This window comes from Humulus lupulus, chromosome 6, assembly GCF_963169125.1.
Source record: "Humulus lupulus chromosome 6, drHumLupu1.1, whole genome shotgun sequence".
NCBI classification, from domain to species: Eukaryota; Viridiplantae; Streptophyta; class Magnoliopsida; order Rosales; family Cannabaceae; genus Humulus; species Humulus lupulus.
This window is the reverse complement of record NC_084798.1, coordinates 182,824,876-182,848,262: the sequence shown is the minus strand read 5'-3', so window position 1 is coordinate 182,848,262 and position 23,387 is coordinate 182,824,876. Positions and strand designations below refer to the sequence as shown.

General features: G+C 34.2%; 1 long non-coding RNA gene and 1 pseudogene across 1 annotated transcript; both read right to left on the bottom strand.

Annotated features, from left to right (window-relative positions):
* Nucleotides 1–10,004: 10,004 nt before the first annotated feature.
* On the bottom strand, nt 10,005–12,226 carry LOC133784342 (uncharacterized). The gene is made up of 4 exons (XR_009871291.1): nt 12,169–12,226; nt 11,424–11,546; nt 10,881–11,034; nt 10,005–10,190 (listed from the first exon to the last, which is right to left on the bottom strand). It is a non-coding gene; the product is annotated as an uncharacterized LOC133784342 (long non-coding RNA).
* Nucleotides 12,227–12,255: 29 nt separating this feature from the next.
* Nucleotides 12,256–17,190, bottom strand: LOC133785715 (DUF21 domain-containing protein At4g14240-like; annotated as a pseudogene).
* Between the last annotated feature and the right edge of the window lie 6,197 nt (nt 17,191–23,387).

Here is a 23,387-nt window from a genome sequence, read left to right as displayed (position 1 = left end):
GGGTCATTACATTTTTATATTAAAATTTTAATTAGTTATGATATAAAGAATATAATAGTTAAATTAACTCATTTATAAAGTTAGTATTAGTAAAAAACGAGTTGTTTTATTGATTGGTTAAATATTGTAAAATAATTTAAAATTTTCTATAAATTTTTTAGTTATAATTTTTTTAATATGTATGTTTAAAATATTAATTTTTTTAAAGGCAATGCCGACACACTATTGGAGCAATGCCGACAGTTTATAGTTGTCACTATTGGGGCCAATAGTGTCAGCTATAAGCTGTCGACATTGCCCCAATAATGTGCCTGCATTGCCTTTTAAAAAAAATTTAGACTTAAAAATTCAGTTTCTATATTTTTTTTCCCTCTTCTTTCTCCCTCTCTCTTGTGCGATTTGCTCCAGCCGTGCGACGCCCGAAGATCCTTCAGCCACCGCGACGCCGGCGACCCTCCAGCAACCGGGCGACGCCGCACGAAGGTTGACGATCCTTCAGCTTTGGGACTTGAGAAGGCCTCCTCAAGCTTGGTACGGGTTGTACGGATATCTTTGCCCAAGGTTATATCAACCAATTTATTTGCAATTTTGGTATGGAAAGCTATGTTTTATATGTGTTTAATTGTAGTTTGGACATATTGTTTGTTTTCTTTGTTAGATTTAAAGATTTCAAAGTTTAAAACCCTAAAATCTTAAATTTTAGGGCTCGAATTTGTTCTTGTAAATTCAAGGTTAATATACATTTTTCATGCAAAATAAAATTCATTTAAATGCACATTACCTTTGATTTTGTCATTTATGGATGTATTTTGGTAAATAACTATGTGTTTTAATTTGGATTTTGAGTTGCACACAAAGTGTTTAATAAAATGCACTTAGTGTATTGCCTTGATATTTTGTATTTTCTTTGTTTTGTTCTAGTTTGAAAATTTTGATTTATTGATTTTGTTTTGATATAGAGTATTAGAGAGAAAAAAAATTAGTTCATTGAAACTTTTGACTATGAAAAAATATATATATATAAAAAAACTTTTGATGATATCTAATATAGTTATAATGATGTTGAGAGGTATGGATCGTTCTTTGTCAAAGTACTAACACATAAAGCCTAAAGTTAGTAGTCACTACTAACTTTGCTGTAGCATTATACGAACTTTTCTACAGCAAAAGTAAGTCAGAGAGCTGTCCTTGTCCACTGAAAATTTGTTGTAGCATTACACGGACTTTTCTGCAACAAAAGTAAGTCAGAGAGCTATCATTGTCCACTGAAACTTTGCTGTAGCATTACACGAACTTTGCTGCAGCAAAAGTAAGTCAGAGAGCTTGCTCAAAATTGATGTTGTAGCATCATATTGACGTTGCTACAACAAAAATGCCTAACTCTGCGACCCATTTGATTCCATTTTCTCTGCAACCATAAGCACATTAGACTATCAAAAACCAAAATCTAAAAGAAAAAATTTACTATATATATATTTATATATATTTTTCTTCTTATTTTCCTTCCTGTATCTTAAAGAACTTGAATATTTCAAAGGTATAAATAATATACTGATCAAACAATAGTGCTTGGTTGCCTTGGCCAATTGAAGAGATTGAAACAATGCACACCATATTATCTTTTATTACTTTGATATTTAATTTGACATAAAATCAAACATTGATAAAAAAAACATTGTTATTACTAAGTTATTAGCCTTTAGTTGAATAATAAAAAAAAAAAAACAGTTGTAGTAAACTTAAAATAAATTTTTAACACCATTAGACTTATGTCTACGTCATATTTCCAACATATGATGATCATCACCAAATGATATCTTTCCACCAATACAAAAACATATCATAGAATCTTTCTTAGCATCACCCCAAAAAGCAATAAAAAATAATCATGCCTTTTCCATATTGTGCCTATTTAGGTTTGGAATGTTAAGTTTCTAAAGCTTGCATTCCAATTCATTAACTTATCTCTTGCAATGTTTTATTTATGAAAATTTTAACTAAATACATATGAAACACTCATTCTATACTCACAAAATTTATTAAAAATACTTGTATTACTTTTTGAGTATAATATATTCCATGTTATAATATTTCAATCATTAATTTTATTTTTAGGTAGTGAAATTAGCAAGGAGCATTAGAAAAACTTGCTATTGATTGGAAGAAATATAATCTTTTATTCTTTTTAATATTATACAAGTGCACGTTAGATGAGTTTGAATATCTTAAATATTCATCCATAGTGAAGTAGGTTCTGGGATTATAATTGTGTGCTGTAGTGATAACAGAAGGTTGAGAACTTGCATGTCTTAGTGAAGTAGGTTCTGTGATATATATAATTGTGTGCTGGGGGAGATATAAGGAAGAAAAATTGCTTGTTGTTTGAATTGATTGAATTATTTTAATTGGTATTGACAGATGGTTAGGTTACAAATATAGGGGAGTGCTGTCCGTTTTAAATTTAACCATGATAATTATATGTTATATTATTTTTGTTTGTTTAATAACTATGAATTTAGTTCATATTCTAAATTGGAAATGCTGTATTAACAGAGGAAACCCTGTCAATTTTTTTTTAGATTATTTAATTGAACATTGTAATGACCCAACTATTTCTATGACATTGGACCATTAGATCTACTATACATAGCTACTATTTTGGGAAAGATACATAAGAAATAATATAACTTTATTAAATCTCAAAATATTGTATCAAATACATAATAATAGAAAATATGGCATGGGTACCCATTGTTTAAAAGAAAAACATAAACTTTAATTCAATTGTTTTAAAAAACTAAATGTGGAAAAACATGATCTAAAAGACTAAATATAAATAACTTCATCCTCGATCGACACGCAGTCCACTCAGATCGTTCATCCTCAATACACATGCCAAGCTTCCAAGAGTCCTTCCACCTCCGTATCTAGTTTCCTGCATCACACTAAAAAAATAAAGGAATGAGCCTAATGCCCAGCAAGGAAAAACCTAACACATAACTCATATTCATAAAATTCATAACGTAGCATATAATAAAACATATCATAAACATATGTCACACATACTATAATGGCCATTATTACTTGGGGTCCCATAACTAAACAAGTCATATGCCCATTAGATTTGTGGGGCTTGCTAGATAAACAAGTCATATGCCCATAAATTTATTGGGGTTTGTTAGTGTACAAGTCATATGCCCAACTCTACAAACATACACAATATAACATTTCATAACACAACATAACATAAGATAACATATCACATATCACATATCATATAACATATAAAATCCTATCCTATTTTCCTTACCAATATATCAGGATGATGAGAACAAAGTCGGGATTTGTAAAGAACGCCCTAGACTAATACTTACAAAACATTCGTATAACATAGTTTATAAAATAATAACATTCATTATCAAAGTCTCAGGGGGACTTGTTTAAAACCATGCAAGTTGGCGCCATAAGTTTTAAAATAAAACATAGATTTTTATGCAAAGTTCAAAGAAACCAAAAATTAAATAATTGAGTCCCACTAATAATTTAGGAAAGTCTCTTAAAAACAAAACATAATTTAAATGGCGTTCTACGTTGATCGTTTTTCCGTCCATAGGATTACCCCACGCCATACACCCCATGATGAAAGAACTCCTCACGTCACCACGCGTGCCATACATAAATCCTATTTGCTACCTGGAAGGAAAGTAAGGGGGTGAGCTAAAAGCCCAGTAAGGAAGTACAAACAAATAAGCAAGTAAGAATACAACAAAAACAAACACTAACGATCATCTAAAACATCATGGTATATCATAACATAATCGTAACATATCATCATATCATAACATAATCGTAACATATCATCATATCATAACATATTCGTAACATATCATCATATCATAACATAATCGTGACATATCATCATATCACAAACATACAGCATACATGATGAGCATGGATCGCTAGTTGTCCATGTCACCCTATGAGGTAAACAGGAGATCACTGGTCCTTGAATAACCTCGGCGCGTCCGCCCTAGGAGTTACGTCTCAATGTCCTTAGTAACTCGTTCGATGTATCTGACATCGTAAATCTGTTTGATGTATCTAACATCGTAATCTGTTTGATGTATCTGACATCGTAACTGGTTTGATGTATCTAACATCCATACACATATCACATTCAACATATCATCACGTTATAGCATTCATAATTCATAACGATTCATTCATACAACAATCTTACCATTCATAGCATAAAATCATAGAATCTATCTAACTTCCTTACCTCAGGTCCAAGCTAAGAATTTTCACAATCTTTCAACGAGCCTATATCATAATCAAAATAACATTTCTTAGGTTTATAAAATTACTATTTTGCCCTTCCATACAACTCATGTGTGCATGGGCCATGCACACGTAATAACAGTTACACAAAACATGCAATTATCGCCATAAAAGAATAATGCTCGTTTTACCCATTTTACTAGCATGATCATTTTATAAAAACCACATAGTTGAATAATAAACATAATTTTGGACGTAAAAGTGGAGTTGCATGTAACATGCATACGTGGGAACATTGCGTAATAGAGACGTTTTCAAAAACGATAATTCTACATTTCTTACTTTTATTATTTTAAAATCAATAGACATATTACATGCTTTATTTTTCTTAAAATTTCTAAGTTGATTAAATTTCTCAAAACATTATTTTATTCTATAAAATTATTTTATTTTAGCTCAAAAATAAAATATGTGACATTTTCATTTATTAATCTCAAATTACAAAGAATTAACCAAAAAGCTTGGATTTAATTAAAATACCTATTTTAATATGTTTCTTTAGAAAAATAAATTTTATCATTGTGTTACATAAATGATGTGAAAAATATATTTTTAAGTGTGGAAAAATATATTTTTATTTAAATTATTTAAGACTTAGTTTTATGTAACAAAATCCATATGTGACAATTAAATAACAATTTTTAACCTTTTTAAAACAAACTTTCAGCCACCATTTATTTTCTCCAAAAATCACAAATAAATAGAATCTAAATATTTTTCCCAATCAAAACAAAGGAAAAATCATAACTTATTAAAATATGCATTTATACCATTAAAACTACCATTTTTCAATATTATCATAACTTAGGAAAAAATAATTTATTCCAAAAACTCATCAAATTTATTTTAGTGAAATTCACTTCATATTTTCTTACAAAAATTCCAGCAACTATTCTTATCATTAAAAATCCACATATTCAATTTAAAAGCTCATATTTTCTCAAAAATCAATAAAAATTCTGTAGGTAATTATTTGAGTAAAATATCATTTTAATGAGACTTAAAATCCCCTTTTTAATTTCATAAAATTAACATAACATCAAGGACATTACTTATGCATGCAAATCATCTTTTTATCAAACTTTTACCCAATTATTTACAAAAATCAGCAAGCTTAATTCCTCATGAAACTCATCTTTTATCCCAAAAATTTCACATAAAATCATACATGTCCAAAATCTCATCATACTCTTATTATATACATGATTCTAATATTACTAACATATTCACATGAAATCTTATAAAACCATCTTTTTTTCTATTCCATTGAATCTACACATGAAATCCAACAACAATAACCATAACGGTAACATACATTAATTCATAAGCACCATATTCACATATGCCTTTATATTAACCTAACATGTTTCTATCATTATTTTCATGCATCTTATAATTTATTCATTCACAATATAACATGCATCCTATCAAAATTTCATGGATCCAAATATCAAGATTGCCAATTATCATCTTACCCATATTACATAGGTCCTAAAACATGGATCTAATATATTGAAAATCATACAACATCAAACAAAATATCAAGATAATCCTTAGGTATGCCTAGGCCGAAACCCCATATTTGCATTCATAAATTACCACTAATCATTATACATAGAAAAATCAACATCATAACCCTTTTATACATTAAACCATGATACCCTTCATGCAAATCAAACAACTTATTATCAACAAGATATCAAGAACACAAAGTACCCATTTTTTTTTCTACCCAAAACATGAATCCCCTTTTAACCATAATCCCTCTAATAATCTATTCATCAAAACCATCACAAAATTTAGGGAGGGATTTCAATACCTCTTCTTGATAGAAAATCAAGAATCAAATCCAACCAAGAGTCCAATAATCCTCCTTGCTCAAACCCTAGGGGGTTGTATATTTTGAATAATCAAGATGGAGAAGAAGATGAACAAGGTTAGAGACAACCCAATCATAATACTAGATTAATCATAAGGAAAACAACCAAAAACCTTACCCTAGCTTGAACCCTTTATTCTTCTTCTTCTTTTCTTTCTTCTTCTCCTTCTCTCTCTAGGTCACACCCTCTCTCTCTCTCTCTCTTCTCTCTATAATTCGGCAGCCCCAAGAGCATAATGCGCTTCCATTTTTCCCATTCCCTCTTTATCCTAATTTTCCCATAATGACTCAATAAAAGAAAAAAGTTAACTTTCCTATTCTCTTCCAAGATTTGTCTTAATTCATATTTATCTAATTATATCACAATAGGTGGAAAAATAAAGATGATCACTTCCTTTCCCAAAATAACACTATCACCTTATCTTTTTTTTTTAATTTATTTTATCTAAAAAAATTATGGAAATAAGATGATAACTATAATTGACCCAAATACAATAAAAATCTCAATCTTCCTTTCCCATTTAGGCTCACACGTCCAAACCTCTCCATTTCCCTTTTCTTTTTCTTTTTTTTTTAAGAAAATTAATTCAAATAAAATCTAAAATAAGGAAATATAAAGTGTGTAGAAAATCTACACATGTGTACCATGCTACCATGCACTGGCACACACTAAATCACTAGGGTGCATCACTATCTACCATGCACCTTAGTGCATTCAACCAAATCTCACATAATTACCTCAATTGTCACACTTATCTAAAATGTAACACTAATAGTAAAATAAACATGTTACACAATTATCCACTTATTAAATTAATTAACCAAACAAAAAATTAACAAATTTAAATTCAAAAGATTATACCAAACAATTCTAACAATTAAATAAAATAATAAACAATCAAATAAAACAAATAATCAACCAAATAAAATAACAACACTTAAATAAAACAATTCATCACACTTAACATTTAAATAAAATAAATCAAAAAAATTTAAATAATCTAAAAATTTTTTTTGGTGCGCTACAGGATTTTGGAACACTCCTAAAAACCATAATATAGATGTGAGTATACTAAAGAAAAGAGATGGAAAGAATAAACTACACCATCGAAACGATACTTACCAACGAAAACCTTAAGTTCGAAGAACTTAGATGCCTAACCAAGAATAGAAAAGACTGAGTTAGGATTTGAGTAGAGAAGAACTATAAGAATCAATACAGAAAGGAACTAGAATTAGGAATACCTTGAATGCTTCTATGACCGAACTATACCTCGAAACCGAAATACACTATAACCTTACTTCCCAAGTGTTTATCACTCTATAGTCTCACTAGCACATGGAAGGCTCTGATCAATGCTTGAAGAATGAATGAAAAGGCTTGGTGCTAGGTCCTATTTATAGAGTTCTAAGAATAAAAATCTTCTTTTTGACTTTGAATAAAAATAATAAATTTAATTGAAAATATTTGAATATCTTTCAGCCAAAGGCTTATTAATTGGTCAAATTTTTCAGAGAGATTTAAGAATTCAAAGCTTGATTTTTAAAATAATAAAAACAAATGGAATCCTAACTTCTAACTCCCTAAATCTCGTAACTCTAAACTCCCCTGCAGTAAAATCAACATATCTGGAGTTTTAGAACTTCGATTTGGACTCTCTTTATACCGTTAGAAAGCTAATTAAATTATCTACAACTTTAGAGAAAACTATTTTTCGAAATTCATAACATAACTGGGTCAAAAACAGGTCGGACGTTATAGTACCCTAAAGTTACGAAAAATCTATTTACAACCTAATCCACAAATAAATAAAATTGTGACAAATATCATGCTCCTATCAGATTTTGGTAAAGAATAAATCTTATATTTCTCTTATTTTATCATTAAAATAATAATTCCTTAATAATCATACATATGAAAAGTGTCATATTCCTATTGGCTCTGTTGACCCTGATTTTGGCCAACTGACACGGAGTCAGAATATGCTTAATGTGAATGAATGCGTTGAAAAGAACGTAATAGCGAAAAGGATAAGAACACGATATTTTATAGTGGTTCGGCCCCAAGATCTGGTAATAACCTACGTCCACTTAGATTGTTATTGATGTGAGAATCAAATGAGTGATCAAAGAACTAGGGTTCAATGAGTTTCACTAACCTCTGAAGAACAATACAATATTTCCAGTAGAATTACTCTAGTCTCAAATGATTCAAAAGCCAAAAAAAAGTCCATTCCTTGAGCTATCTTTCTCTATTTATAGGCTCAAGGGAGATTACATGAATTTGTTACAGATATTATCTCCTAAATAATCGGATACTAGGAGATTGTGGGAGTTAATTTCGGGATATACAGAGATCTTTATTGGAACATCATGCTGCATGCGGAACCATCGACCAGACTGGTTGCAGGAAACACTACAAGAAAAAACAATATTCATAACACTTAAAAACTGTTAACCGAGACTATTGATAGCACTTCTGAAAATGCTAACATAGCCCATGTTATTAAAAGTCTAGTCTTTTCTATAACAATTTTTGAATGTTATGTTCGGTGTTATCTTAAACTATTCAATAACACATTTTTAGGTGCTATAATATTCAAATAATAACATTTAGATAGAGTTTTTGGTTATAAATTTGAAGTTTAATCTTGTACTTTTTTCATAACACTTTTCAACTGTTACATTTGATTATTTTAATAACATTTTTAGTTTGTTATATTATATAAACCATAACGATTTTTTATGCTTATAATATGTTTCTAAATCATAACATATTAAGGTTTTTTATTGTGATAATGGTACTTATAAGTTTTTTTTTTAATTAAAAGATTTTCATTATTGTATTTTGATAAAAAAAAATATCAAAATTAATCATAAAATATAATTCTCAATAGATTGATAAACCATAAGTATTACATTAAACAATAACTAATTCAAACTCTGAATGTGTCTATTTCATGAGATCTTAGTTCTAACTTAAGTTTGAAAGCATAACATAATAAAGTTTTATAATCTTGAACATTTTTTACTTCAAAAATGAAAAACAAAAAATTACAAGATACACAAGTAAACCATGCATGAAACTTGCTCCATCCTTCAATTCATCATCCTTTGTGCACTTGTCTTTGTTGTGAGTCCATTTGTTGTGCACTTGTCATATACCTGTTTCCCTTTCTCGTTTCCCTTTCTTCCACAGGTCCATATGTAATCCTCTATGCAATAAAGCCAGTTGTAGTCCACAAAAGGCCTATTGCTGTCAAGCTTATGTTAAGCTCCGTCTTTAGAGCACTGTAAGCTCCAGTCACATCTACACACCTATAATATTCGAGTGTAATAATGGAACCACACCAGCAATTACTTAAAGTGGTAATTCTAAGGCTTTTATAAAAAAAAAACAGAACCAAATTGCCTTGTATTAATTAAAAATGCATGAAAGTTGTAATTCTAGGTTTCTATGTTGGAAGTAATGAAATTATAAGAGGACTGTGACAACCATCTTTAGACATCTACCAAAAGAAATGAATAATCTGGGCAAAGTCAACAAACCTCAGCTTCTGCTTTGGCTTTTTCTTGGTGGAGTTTTTCTTCCAGGAGAGCTTTCTCTTTTCTTTTGGCCCCTTCATAAGCCGCATCACTTCTTATTTTCCTTTCTTCTATCTGGGACCTGAGTTCATGGTCCCTTTGGATAGCAGTCAAGTGATTATCAAGTGCTTAGACACTACAGATGATGACCCAAAAATTAGAAAACAGAAAGTCCAAATCTGACTTAAACAATAAAAAAGTAGGAGATGAGAAATCATTAAAATTCTAGGGAAAAAAAATATCAAAAGCATGAGCACTTCAATGAGGGGAGGCAAAAAAAAAACAGTACAACATTATTAACAAAGGAATTGCAGTCTTACATTTTTCTTCCATCAAGTATGGATGAATTTCAAGTGCTGACTCATTCTCAGAGTCGTCATCATCACTAAGAGATAAATCAAGAAAATACAAAGTATTAATAGAAACTAGCGAGATCTTTGATAGGATGAACCTGCTCAGATAATTGCAAACAACCCAGAAAATAGAATAGAAAATGGAAATGAAAGAGAAAAGAATGGGTGAGCCTTGATTGTATTGATATCTAGGAATTCGAGAGCCTAGTTCTCTCCCCCAAACAGGTTACAATGCTCAACACACTTCCTCCCCGATTCCCTCCTTGCTGGATTTGGATATACCCCTTACCAATTCTTACTGTGCACCCCCTCCTAGACAGTCCCTTCTCCTATAACTAACTGTCTAAAATCTTATTCCCCTACATCAGCAACACGTGTCCCTTTCATACCCTTTCTACTATAGACATAAGTCAATGGAGGCTTAACAATCTCTAACAATCAACGCAATATCACATACCATAGAAATATCATAGAAGTCTGTCATGAATACACAACAGCTGAATAAAGCTTTTGATGACAGAATAGGGATGCAAAACTTGAATTGATAAATGGAATATAAGTAAAGGAAAACAATCAAGGCCAGTTAAATGCATACCTAACAACCATATACTTCACACTAGTTAAAACAGAACATTTCACAAATGAAAAATATGGAATAGAATATAGAAATAAGTTGAGACAACTGCAGTTATATAAATATATAGAGAAAGAGAGAAAGAGACCTTTTCTAAACTATGAGGCCTTGAAAGTGAGTATCAAAATCTGAAATTCCAGAGCTTAACTGGTCAGAATCCATTGATGCTTCTGCTGCTTCAGCAACGCCCAAAAGCTTTAAACACTCATTCCAACACTCAGCACCCCTCCATAGAAGCTTAGCTGCAAGACCATAATACCCAACATCATTAACATCTTACATGAACACCCTATTACATTAACTGCGAATTGTCTAAGAATTTGGCCAACTAGAACTAAATAAGTTAATCACAAATTTAAATGTTGTATTTATCTTTCCTGAAACTTCATAGAAAAAAATAAAAATACTATTCAATGCAAAAATATAAACCTAAACTTCAGTTTTTCCTTAAAACTACTGTATTTGAGACTTAAAACCCATTATCATCTCTATCAAGCCATAAATCCAGATAAACAGAAGAAAAAACCAAAACTGTATTATTTTTCTTCAAACTCATGAGTTATTTTAATATATAATAATTATTATAAAAAATAATCAAAGATGATGCCTAAGAATAAAAAATCATCATTACCCTTTTAGATAAGTGGGGATGTAATCAAAATAAACCATTTTCTTCACGGCAACGGTACCCTAGTCGCATTGAAGTCCCCGCTGTTACAACACCATCCCCACAGTCCCACCTCCATGCTAACATCTGCAACAACAGAGAAAGAAAGAGAGAGAATGAGATCGTGGGTGAGAGGGAAAGAACTAAATCTGGAGACACAAACAGATGTACATATATCCTTGTATATATATAATACCTATACATGAAATAAATACATCAAAATAGAACAACATCAGAGCAGAAAGAACTAAGAAAACTTAAGAAAAAATAGGACAGAAATGGCAAAATAGACAATGAGAGTCACTAACGAGGGACAAGTGACTAGCATAACAACCAAATAATAATCGCACCACACTTAATTCATAGTAACTGCTCTTTAAAAGTTCTATGCATCTGCCTTTATATAATATGCAATGTCCTAATGGGAATTTATATTTGGAAAGACAACCAAAGAAAAAAAGTTACTTTTTGTAAACAAAAGTAGACCCTACAAACAAACAAAATTAACATAAAACATATGAAAATATTGAATACACCATAACAGATGGAAATACTCATCACAAGCTAAAATGACATGGTGAAAACTTATAAGAAATCAAGCTATAGAATCATGCCTTGTGTAGTCATGATAGCAACAAAAAGGATTATGCCAACAGGTTGCACCTTAAAAAAATGCCAAGCTTGATCACTGGTTAGAAGAGATACATACCATCGAGCCTACACCTCGCCTTGCCAAGCCCTGCCACCATCAACATCATCATTAGAGAAAATTAAGGTAGTCTCTTTGATTGATTTCCTAACCTATAAATAAGAGACCAAAAATTGAATGAAAGTTAATAGAAGAATTAATAAACAAATCATCAAATAGCTGTTGCCATTTTTTCCTTTCTGTTTTATGTGCATCTGGTTGTTTTTTATGCTCTGTATTCTGAATTAGTTTTCTATTTCTATTGTTGCTCTTTCCAACTGCTTAGAAAGACCTTAAGGCATTAGTTGATTAATATATACATAAATAAAGAAACCCATGTAAGAAAGCTCAAATACCTTGAACCTGAATATTAATCAAAGAAACTTCCAACATTGAATGTTGCTTTATGCATTTTAATTTCTCATTAAGACCTGGCTAAAAGCATTGAAGCAATCAATACAAAATATTATATTACCATTGTGTCAAAAAGCAATCAGTTGAATATTTATATTAGATGAAATTAGCGCATAAATGATCAACTCTTAATAATGGACCCATTCTAAAGATACTTTCATCTTTTACCAAAACATTGATAAGTGCTTATAGTAACTCTTAAAAAAACCATATTAATTATCAAAAGCATCAAACAAAGAAGCCTAAATAATATAAATATGCATATAGAAATAGACATGTTCTGTAAAATTATTACTAGGCAGCCACAGAAAAGTCTTCTCCCCATCAATTGTAGGAAGCTTGCTTTTCCCTTTAGTCTTCACCACAGCTGCCATATGACTGCTGCCCTTCTAAAACTCGTTTAATATATCGTACAGTGGCATATCGGCAGGAACTCTGAGTATACAACATACAAATCAACACTGGATACTCTGACTGAATGTATTTTCTGAAAAATAAAAAATTAGTAATTGAAGAGTTAAGCAAACCGTGGTGTTCTCCGGATGGAAACGAAACTGACTGGAGTCTCTGTTTCAGGTCGTACAGTAAGAAGACTTTTCACCTAACAATAAGCAGAATTGAACAAGTTAAAGAGCAGAGTACAAAGTATGTTGCCCGCTGTTAGTTCCTTTGATAAGTCAAATTTAAAATGCATCTAGTATACAAACATCTTCTAAACATTCACATTCTACTATTCCAGCACCCACCAGAAGCAGTCCAATAACATTCTTCGGATTCCCAGAATAGACAGGAACTCGACTATGCCCCCGAGCAAGAACTTTTCCCATAGCCTCCCCGTGTTATTGAATAAAAGGAGGAGAAAATTGAGAAATACAATAAAAAAATATAATTTTTTTCTGCAACAAACTTCTGCTAAGAAAACATAAAATAACTGTACGACGAGAAAACACATTGAGCTGTCATGTGATTCAAACATTCCTAACATTTCAATTGCAGCATAAGACATGTTTCAGTAAAACATGGGTCACGCCATTATGATATGCCAGAGCACTGTATGCGAAAATAAAAATAAAATGTACAAACTATCCTCAGTGAAACTTTGTGTAAAAAGGTGACAGAACTATTGACAAGCCAACAACTAATTGGGATAGTGTTCCTAAGATGATAGGCTAGGAGCCTAGGACTGATATCACAACTAAAATATCCTTCTTTTAACACAATCTATCACTACAACAACAACAACAAAACTTTCTATATTTTCTTCTTTTATAAAAAAATAGTTTCTAAGGTCGAGTGACTGAATCTTTGAAAATCAGCTAAAAACAGCATGTAAACAAAAATTGTGAAAACCAGTAAAATCCAATTGACAGAAAGAAAGAACAATGAATTCATGACATAAACTCACCAGTCCAACTTTGAATTGACATCTAAGGAAAACGTTGATTCAATGGGTGTCATAGCCTCCTCAGCTGTCTGTTTTTTAAGATTTAAAAAAATTAATAATAGAAAGAAAGTAAGATGCTGATTTTCTAATCATGACACATTATTGCAAGCTTACTATCATATTCAAGTTACAATTTCAGTATGAGCATAAAGAGTGAAATCATTATACATCAAAATGAAACTATAATGACAAGAAAAGTTTCAGAATGCTCTTTAAACCAAAAGATAAGATGACTGGGGAGTAAAGTAAAAAAATCCAAACAACTTTAAAACAGAATATTGAATAAGCGAGCTCGAGAGAGAGAAAGATTTAGCATGAGCACAGAGTTTCAAATAGCTATACTTCAAAATGAAATTACAATTAAAAAAAAAAAGTTTTAGCCTCTTTGGTATAGTTCTAAAGACTCAGAGAGAGAGAGAAGTAGAAGAAGTAAAATAAACTTTCATATTCACCAGGATTTACGTCCACCTCATATAATAGTTGGTGTTGAGGCTCAAAATCTCATCAAGGGAAAATATGAGGTTAAGGCAAGGCCCTTGAGCCGCCATTGTCTCGGGAAGCCATCATACCGTCGAGTCGCGAGTCGGGATCCACGCCCCATGGGATCGGTGCCGCGTGACACGGGTTTACAAGGTATGGATGCTAAGATGTCATGGCCTCGCACGGCCCCGCTCGGATGCCTAGGCGCGAGGCGACATGGCCTCACTTGGCCTCGCCAGCCCACGCCACCAAAGGGCCTCGCGAGATGCCCAGGCCATGCCTCCCAAAGGGCCTCGCGAGAAGTCAAGGCCATACCTCCCAAGTGGCCTCGCGAGAAGTCTCGACCACGCCACCCAAGTGGCCTCGCGAGATGTCTAGGCCACACCTCCCCAGTGGCCTCGCGAGATGCCAAGGCCACGCCTCCCATGTGGCCTCGCGAGATGCCTAGGCCACGCCACCCAAAGGGCCTCGCGAGACGTCTAGGCCACACCTCCCAAGTGGCCTCGCGAGAGGTCTCAGCCACGCCACCCAAGTGGCCTCGTGAGATGCCTAGGCCACGCCTCCCAAGTGGCCTCGCGAGAGGTCTCGGCCACGCCACCCAAGTGGCCTCGTGAGATGCCTAGGCCACGCCTCCCAAGTGGCCTCACGAGATGCCTAGGCCACGCCTCCCAAGTGGCCTCGCAAGATGCCTAGGCCACGCCACCCCAAGTGGCCTCGCGAGATGCCTAGGCCACGCCTCCCAAGTGGCCTCGCGAGATGTCTAGGCCACGCCTCCCAAGTGGCCTCGCGAGATGTCTAGGCCACGCCTCCCAAGTGGCCTCGCGAGAGGTCTCGGTTGCGCCACCCGAGCGGCCTCGCCTTAGGCCCAAGTGGCCTCACCATGGTAGCCCCGTCATCGGGTCTCGGTGCCCATGGTCTCATGAGGGCCACATCCACAACGCACTCGACCTTGTGAACAGGTAGGGAGCCACGCCGTCAAGGGGGGTCGCAAGGAGGGCGTCTTGCCACGCATCTCTAGACATCTGTCAGGGCCACATGCCTATCGCTCATACTCGTGAGTGACCTTAGGAGGCTTCGGATATCTCATACCAAGGACCCAAGATCTCCACCTCACTCCAAGGGTCCCATTCCTTACACCTTGAGATTCCTATGCTTAGGAGATCCAGTATGAGTCGAATGGGACATACTTGTACGACCAAGTACTGAGTACGGATACCAGTGCCAGTGAGGCTGCTGGGGTAAGGATCATGGTCCGTACATCTACGGCCATAGGTCAGAGCCGACACCACTACCTCCTGCGCCACTACGCCTGCCACCACACATTTCATCAAGGGTACAGACAAGTGGTGGAGACATCCTCCTGACACCTGCTCCTGTACGGGATGTACAACCACGACCTCTGAAGCCACTTCCCTGACACAGTATGTATGTACCACTTGGTCCCCTGGACCATTATGTACCTAAGGCCATTAGAGCCTACTATAAAATGAACTCTAAGACCACCTAAAAGGGGGTTGGAAATTTTACTGTAGCAGAGGCTTAAGTGTGAATGAAAGACTGAATTCTCCATTATTGTTCCATCATTGTTCTTGAGTTTTTGTTCAAGTTTTTACAGCTTTCCAATTAGCGATCTTGATTTGATAATTTTTCCAACTTAACTTAGTTGACGAGTTCCCACCGTCAACAGTTGGATATAATACTATCACTGGCATACATGCAAATTAGAAGGAAATGAATGTAAGGAATAATGATATTTCTGTTAAGACCTTACCTTTTCAGTTAAATCTAGTGCCCCACTTATAATTGTTGTCTCGTCATGTGTAAGCTCACCACCCTTGCCGGCCTATTATGACAAGATAAGGAAATCAGAACTAATGCCAAGATATATCTGTGGTAGATGATAGCAATAATTCGTATTTTCAACTTGTAAAGCTATTCCTTAAGTTAAAGAGCATATTAATTATCCTCAACAGCTTTACTTTACCTCTTGGTTGTGGATGGAGACAAGGACTTTTAACTGAGCTCGCCTAAATAAAGCTTCATTATGTCCTAATACCCAATCCAAAATCTGCATTGTGTATATCTCAAGTCAAAAAATAGATATAAATCCCTTATAATCTGATATCATTAAGAATCCATCGTTTTGCAACCAGATTCCACAGTTTTGCTTTACATTTATGATTTATTTTTAACCACTGAAAAAATACTTAAATTCAATGACTAAAACACCAGTTTAAAATAGTATAGATTAGAGGGTTGATAAATGCAAATTCCAAGTTCACATTTAAATGTTTAAACATCAACTTTCCATTGGAGATTGTACCTTTCCAATTGGGTATGAAATTGGGTAGCAAATTATCATCAAAATCCGAACAAGCCAAACAAAGTTGGAACCTACTGCAAGTCCATATCTTGTGCATATAGCTTGTGGGATAACCTGATTTAGAAAAACGAATATCAAGTTTCCATCATAATAAGCCAACAAAAATATTGACACTTTACTGTTAAACCAAGCATGAAAGTTAATGGAACAAAAATAAAATACCTCTCCAAAAAATAGAACAAAAGTCACAGAGAGAATTATAGCCCACATACTGATTGAACATTTTATCCAAGTAAATTGGAAGGGCCTGCAAATTTGTGAATCACCATATCAAAACATCAATCTGGATTGTGAATACTCGATAAATATATAATCTATGCATAAAATCACATCAAATTCCAAATGCCAATCGAAAAAATTATTCCAACACAAGCATATATATATATATATATTGATAATATTCAAAATGGTTTTTTGATATTAAACATGAGTAGTAAAATGTCTTGCATAAACTGAAAAAACACCTTTGCAGCACTTTCATATGCGTTAGCGCTTCCCTCATAATCCTTTAGTTTATACTTAACTTCTCCAAGTAAACAAAAAACATCAGGGTCACTTGGCTTCTCCTGTGTAACACAATAACACGAATACAAGCAAGCTTAGATCAAAAGTTTTTACTGAACCCTTCCTTTGGCCAGCATCGTCCAAGTACATTACTCTTCAGGAAGTACAGAAACAAACCTTTGTCAAGTTCTCAAGCAAAGAGACCACTCGGGTATATTCTCCTAACTCAGCCAAGGTTACAGCAACTCCCTGCAAATAACCCGAAATAAATATAGCATGGATGCTACAAACAACAGGAATATAGATGGTTTACCAAAAAAAAGTCAAATCAAGAAAACCCTTTGGCACCTAACCCTACTTAGAACACTGTTTCCATCAATTTTCATCAGATGATGTTGCAGCTAGTAGCATCTTTAATTTTTCTCATTTTTTATGTAATATTTAAAATTTAAACACTTTTCCAGCTTTCTTTATCTTTTTCCTCCTGACTATATTTTTATTAAAAGAGAATAATCAACAACACTTCCAGTCATTATTATGTCCAATAGATAGAATAAGATAGGATCAGGAGTGATCCTACATCTGGCCAACTAGAAATTAGCGGTAAAAAGCTTAATATTTTTCACAAAAACCTATAAGGCATAGAATCAGCTCAACATTTTTGGTTTGAAATAAGAAGCTAACAAGGGTTCATTTTACATTTAAGCCTCACCAGATAATACCAAGTGATTTAATCAGATGACTTTTTCTTTTTTTAAAGCTCAGCTAGAATGAAATAAAATAATCAACACAATAGCTTATTAGACAAGTTCTATCGCTTTCAGAACTTAAAATATTGCAATCTTCTTAGAGAACACCTAATTAACCTTGTTCTCCTTTTTCTATTCTTTAGATTTTCTCACACTAAAAATCTTTTTCCTTTGAAAGAAAGAGAGACTCACAAAAGAACATAATCTGGCATTAACAGTTTCTGACTCACCTCAAGAGCAGCTGGATCTCTTGGGGAATTGCTCAGTGTTGCTTCGTATCCTCTCAGTTGAGTCTGCCATGAATCAGAAGTAAAATAATTAGCATGTTGGACAGCTCTTTGCCACTTTCGGGATGATTCCTCCAAAATACACAACATGATTGACGGTCCATTAGGATCAACAAGAAATATGTGAAGTATAAACCAGCTCAGCAGCAAAGAAAAGCATAAAATGAATATAAGACTTGATTTGCCAGTCATATAAGAAAGAAAAAACATTGCATTCTGCAAGGATCAAAGGAGTTATCAGAAACAGCTACAGTATTAAAATTAGTTATACTTAACAGGGAAGGAAAAGTGTTACAGATTTTAGTTTTACTATTTGCAAACTTTAAGAGGATGCCAAAGGAAGTCAAATCCCAATGTATACACAAAAGGGAATGAGTATAGTGCACCAAAAAAAAAAAAAGGAAATGATCAGAGAGTCAAAGAAAAGAAAGGGTATAATATTATAATGAAATATTTTCAGTCTTATAAATAACTAATGATGTCAAATTAATCAATAATATAGTGATTTTGAGATGAATCTCTAATTTAAATCCACTCTAGTGCATTATATATCATTAAGTTTATATTTATATTCACTCCAACATTCTCAACCTAGTACTGTTGTTCACTCCAACTTTCTCAACCTGCTACCAATATATTTAAAGGGCTCTCAATTTATTTAACTTCATTGGTTGTTCTAATTAATAATATCAGAGAGAGAAGAAAATATTTTAGCCACAATTATTTTTTCTACTATCAAAAGGTCAGTCTTTAAATTCTCTCTTATCTGCTTCGCTCTAAATGGAAGTGCAACAAGTTATTTAACTTCTATTCTATCAACAATCCCTCCAATGAGGTAAACACCACAAAGTAATGGTTGTATATGCTAGTTCCTAACTCTCCCAGTTAGCTATCCAAAAGACCATGAATTGTGGTTTTAAAATTCTATTCTATCTGATAATTTAGAAACAGAGGAAAATTTTATGACTCTTAAATCGTATGTAGTGCTTCACAATTGAGTACAGAAAAGTTTAGTTTTTAGATATTGAACTGTCACAATATACTGGGCACTATGATAATCATATCTAATGTCTAGACAGACCACGCTGATTGATCCAAGGCACTTCTATCTTTGAAGAAAAACAAACATCAACTAATACAAATATTACCTGAAGAGTAGTTTTCTCTTCTTCTGACAGTTGATTACCAACAACTGTAGCATCCTCAGGACCAACACTGAAAACTTGTAGACCATATCAAATGCAATCATTTCTCAGGAAATTAAGCAATAAATTAATACAAAATAGACATAATAAAGAAAAGATATGGGGGAAAAAACAATACATCTAACCCCTTAAAGCATAATATTTTCGTTGCATGTGGTGTTCTTAGCATACAAACAAGTTTACATTCAAGTAGTACGATTCAACAATCAAATCAGGGTTGAAATAAATGTAGTATACATATCTGTCAATGGCAATAGAAAGCAATTGGTTCTAACGATAAGTTGTATAGTAAATATGAATTACCTTTCAGCCCCATTAAAAGTAAAAAAATAAAAGCTATGTAATAGATTTTTGGTACCAATTTCATGTAAATAGAAGATTAGACAACCAAATAGTGCTAGCATTCCACACCATGTAAATTATTGGAAGATGAATAGTCTGTAACTCATTGTTATTTTGAAGAGCTTTAGATATTTCAATAACAATGGAAAGGGAAATTATGAAGCAATATGTCTTTCGTATCCAGCCATAATATGAGCAAAGCCTGCAAACATAAAGAAAAGAAGAAACAAATATAATTGACAACTAGAATAGCAAAAAGAGAGAAATAAAAAGGCAAGGGAAAGTTGGGTCGTGCCTATCTTCATGAACTAAATTGCTGAAACATAAGCACTCATTAAAGTTGTAATATTTATAATAGATGTTAAGAGGTCATCTTTGGTTACAGAAATAATAGTGAAATTACAATGACTACATCCAAAAATTCCAGTCTCTTAGTCAATCAGAAAAAGAAAAACTGCTGAAATGTTTGGTGCATCAATTTTCTTTTGACGCCCTGAAAAGTTTGAACATTCCTTTCAAGCCAAAGTTGCCAACATAGAGCTAGTTTTGAAGATTGTTCATTACAGAAAAACATTTTAATTGATGAGTAACAGCATAGACTTCCAAGAAATATGTAACTGCATGTTTTATGGGAAGAAAAAACTGCAGAAGCATGTACAAAAACATGTTTGCAGGCAGTAAATACAGGGCAATTTTTTTTTAAGAATATACATGCTAATCCCGAAGGGAAAAGTAATTGAGATTAAAGTAAAAATTCTTCATTGTAAGCTATCTTATGAATACAAATACATGACACATTAACCCATAGAATAATGACCTTGACATCACTGGTTCCAGGAAAAAACTTGTCTCCAAACTTGTGAAAACTAACCGTCATCACCTTGCCATGTTAAACTATGAAGATTCGATTAGAGTTCCAAGCGAGTGTGACAGCTACAATAAAAATTTTGATACCCTATGATTTTACTGGTAGTAATTGACAGGCAGGGGGCACACAATAATTAAAAAAAAAATCAAACCCAGGACAGTTTGACCTCGGAGCTTAGTCGTTGCAATAAAAAACGAATAATCAAAGACAATAGGAAGAAACCCATTAGAGTAGAAAGCTAAGGTTTAAGATACATGGAAAGGAAAGGAAGATTGAAGCCAAATAGGTTCAGCCAAACAATAACCAAATACACCCATAGAAGCCATCACCCATAAAAAGGAAACGAAAAGGAAGTATGTATAAACCCATCAGTTATTTTAGCTTTATTTAATAAATTAAAAATTCCCAACACCCATCAGTTGGAAACGAAAAGGAAGTATGTACAAACATATACATATAAATATATATATATATATAAAGAAATAAAGTAACTTGCAGTGAAAAAGATGCTTAGCGAGAGTTTCATGGGGCATAAACTCAGCCACGAGTAACCTCTCATCTCCTTCGCAGCAACACCCAATCAGAGAAAGAGCTCCACTCTGGAGCGTGACTTCGTGAGGCAGAGAAGCTCCACTCTGGAGCGTGACTTCACGAGGCAGAGAAAGAGCTCCACTCTGGAGCGTGTCTTCGTGAGGCAGAGATGAGTTGAGAAGACTTCGTGAGGCAGAGAGACGAGACGAGAGTGAGAGATGGAGGCTGAGAGAAATTTTTTTGGGTAACTTAGGGATTAAAATTTGGCAGATGAGACCAAAAAAGAAATTTTCATTTGGCGCCTGAGGTTTTTTCATATGGCGCCAAAATAAAACATTCCGTGTGTTTTTATCACCCACCATTAATAGCACTTCTCAATATATGTTATTTTTTAATGTAATATATACTAAAAATTGTTGTAGTGAAAGACTGGACTTCCTACTGCCTATAATGTGCCTTCTGGTCGATACACTAGCAGAGTTCCTCCAGATGTCAGCCATGTGTCCAGGGATCACTTGCCACGTCATCAATGCCAGTTTTTTGGATAAAATTTGCCCCCCAAGTTTATTTATTACGAGCAATAAATAAACTTTTGAGTAAACAACCCTTCGGTGACCCCGCCATACGTGTCAGAACCCTTCGTGTGTTCTTGGAAAAAGCAACCTACTCTTGTCTAATCATGACTTTTCGGTTCCCCAGTAATAATTCGATGGCTATCCCGCTTCCCCATACTTTGAAAAAGGGGAAACTGATGATTACACCTTTTTTAATGCCACAGACAAACTTATATAACATCTCCGAAGTTTTTTATTTTTCTTTTTACGCACGCCATTACTCATTCTTGAAACCCTAAAACCAGAGCTTCCATCTTCTTCCAGAGACTGTTCATCTGCATTTTCAAGACTCAACCCGAGAGTTCCTCGATCTTCGAAAACTCTTACCAATCTCCACGACCTTCTTTCTGGTAAGTCTTCGAATCTTTATGTTTCGTATTTTTGTAATGCATGCTCCTGTATGTTGACTGTTGAGTTTATCTACTTCTGGGTTGAGATGTTTGTCAATAGAATGTCTTGTGGGTGAAAAAAGTTACGAGTTAGTTTGATAGTTGAGATCATACTTTTAGGACGTAAAACCGAAGTAAAAATTCGATTTTTAGACCAGCAGAAAAATAAGTTTCTCCCGCCCTAAGGGGAGTTGAAAAAGCTTTTGCGAAAAACTTTTTGCTTTCACCCTTTGATCCGTTTTTTCAAACTGTTCGTGTGAATTTTTTTTAGCCTTTTGCTAGAATGCTGCTGTATAAAAGCTTAACTTTTATACTCGATCAGCGTTATTCTAGAAGGTCTGAAAAAAAAATTCTCTATCCTCACCTCCCCATTCTTCTGTTTGCAGACTTTAATGCCAGATTTGTGGGGAGGTGAACGGCCCATCGACGACGATCTTCTTGCCCAACTGCTCGAAGGCGAAGAACAACCGACCGACCGAATTCACGAGATCCCCTTTTCACGATCTTCTCCTAGACTTCGCCCATCTCCTCCTCAAATGGCCCGTTCTAAATCTTTAGGCAAGAAAAGACCCGAGTCCGAAGATAGCCCAAACTCTCCTGCCCAGCCTGATTCGCAGGCTAGGGTTCCCTTGACCAGTGGTCGAGAAAATCCTGCTCCTGACCCTAATATCCAAACTAGAGCCCGCCCTCGCCATCAGAATCTGCCTGATGTCGAGTGGTATCTCTCTCCGCCCAGACAAGTGACTCCTCGGATGCTTGCGAACTACCTTAGGAAGTATCCTCTCATAGGGGTCAATCTTAAAATTCCGGCTACAGACCAAAGAGCTAACCTCCCCGGAGGTGTATACAGTGCCTGGTCTCGGTATCACATAGAGGCGGGGGCTACCCTCCCTCTACATCCTTTTTATCAGGGGGTGGCGGACTATTTTGGTGTCGCCCCCTTCCAAATTACTTCGAATGGATATAGAATGCTGGCCGCACTCTATATCCTGTACAAACTCAAAAAATGGCCAGAACCTACCCCACATGA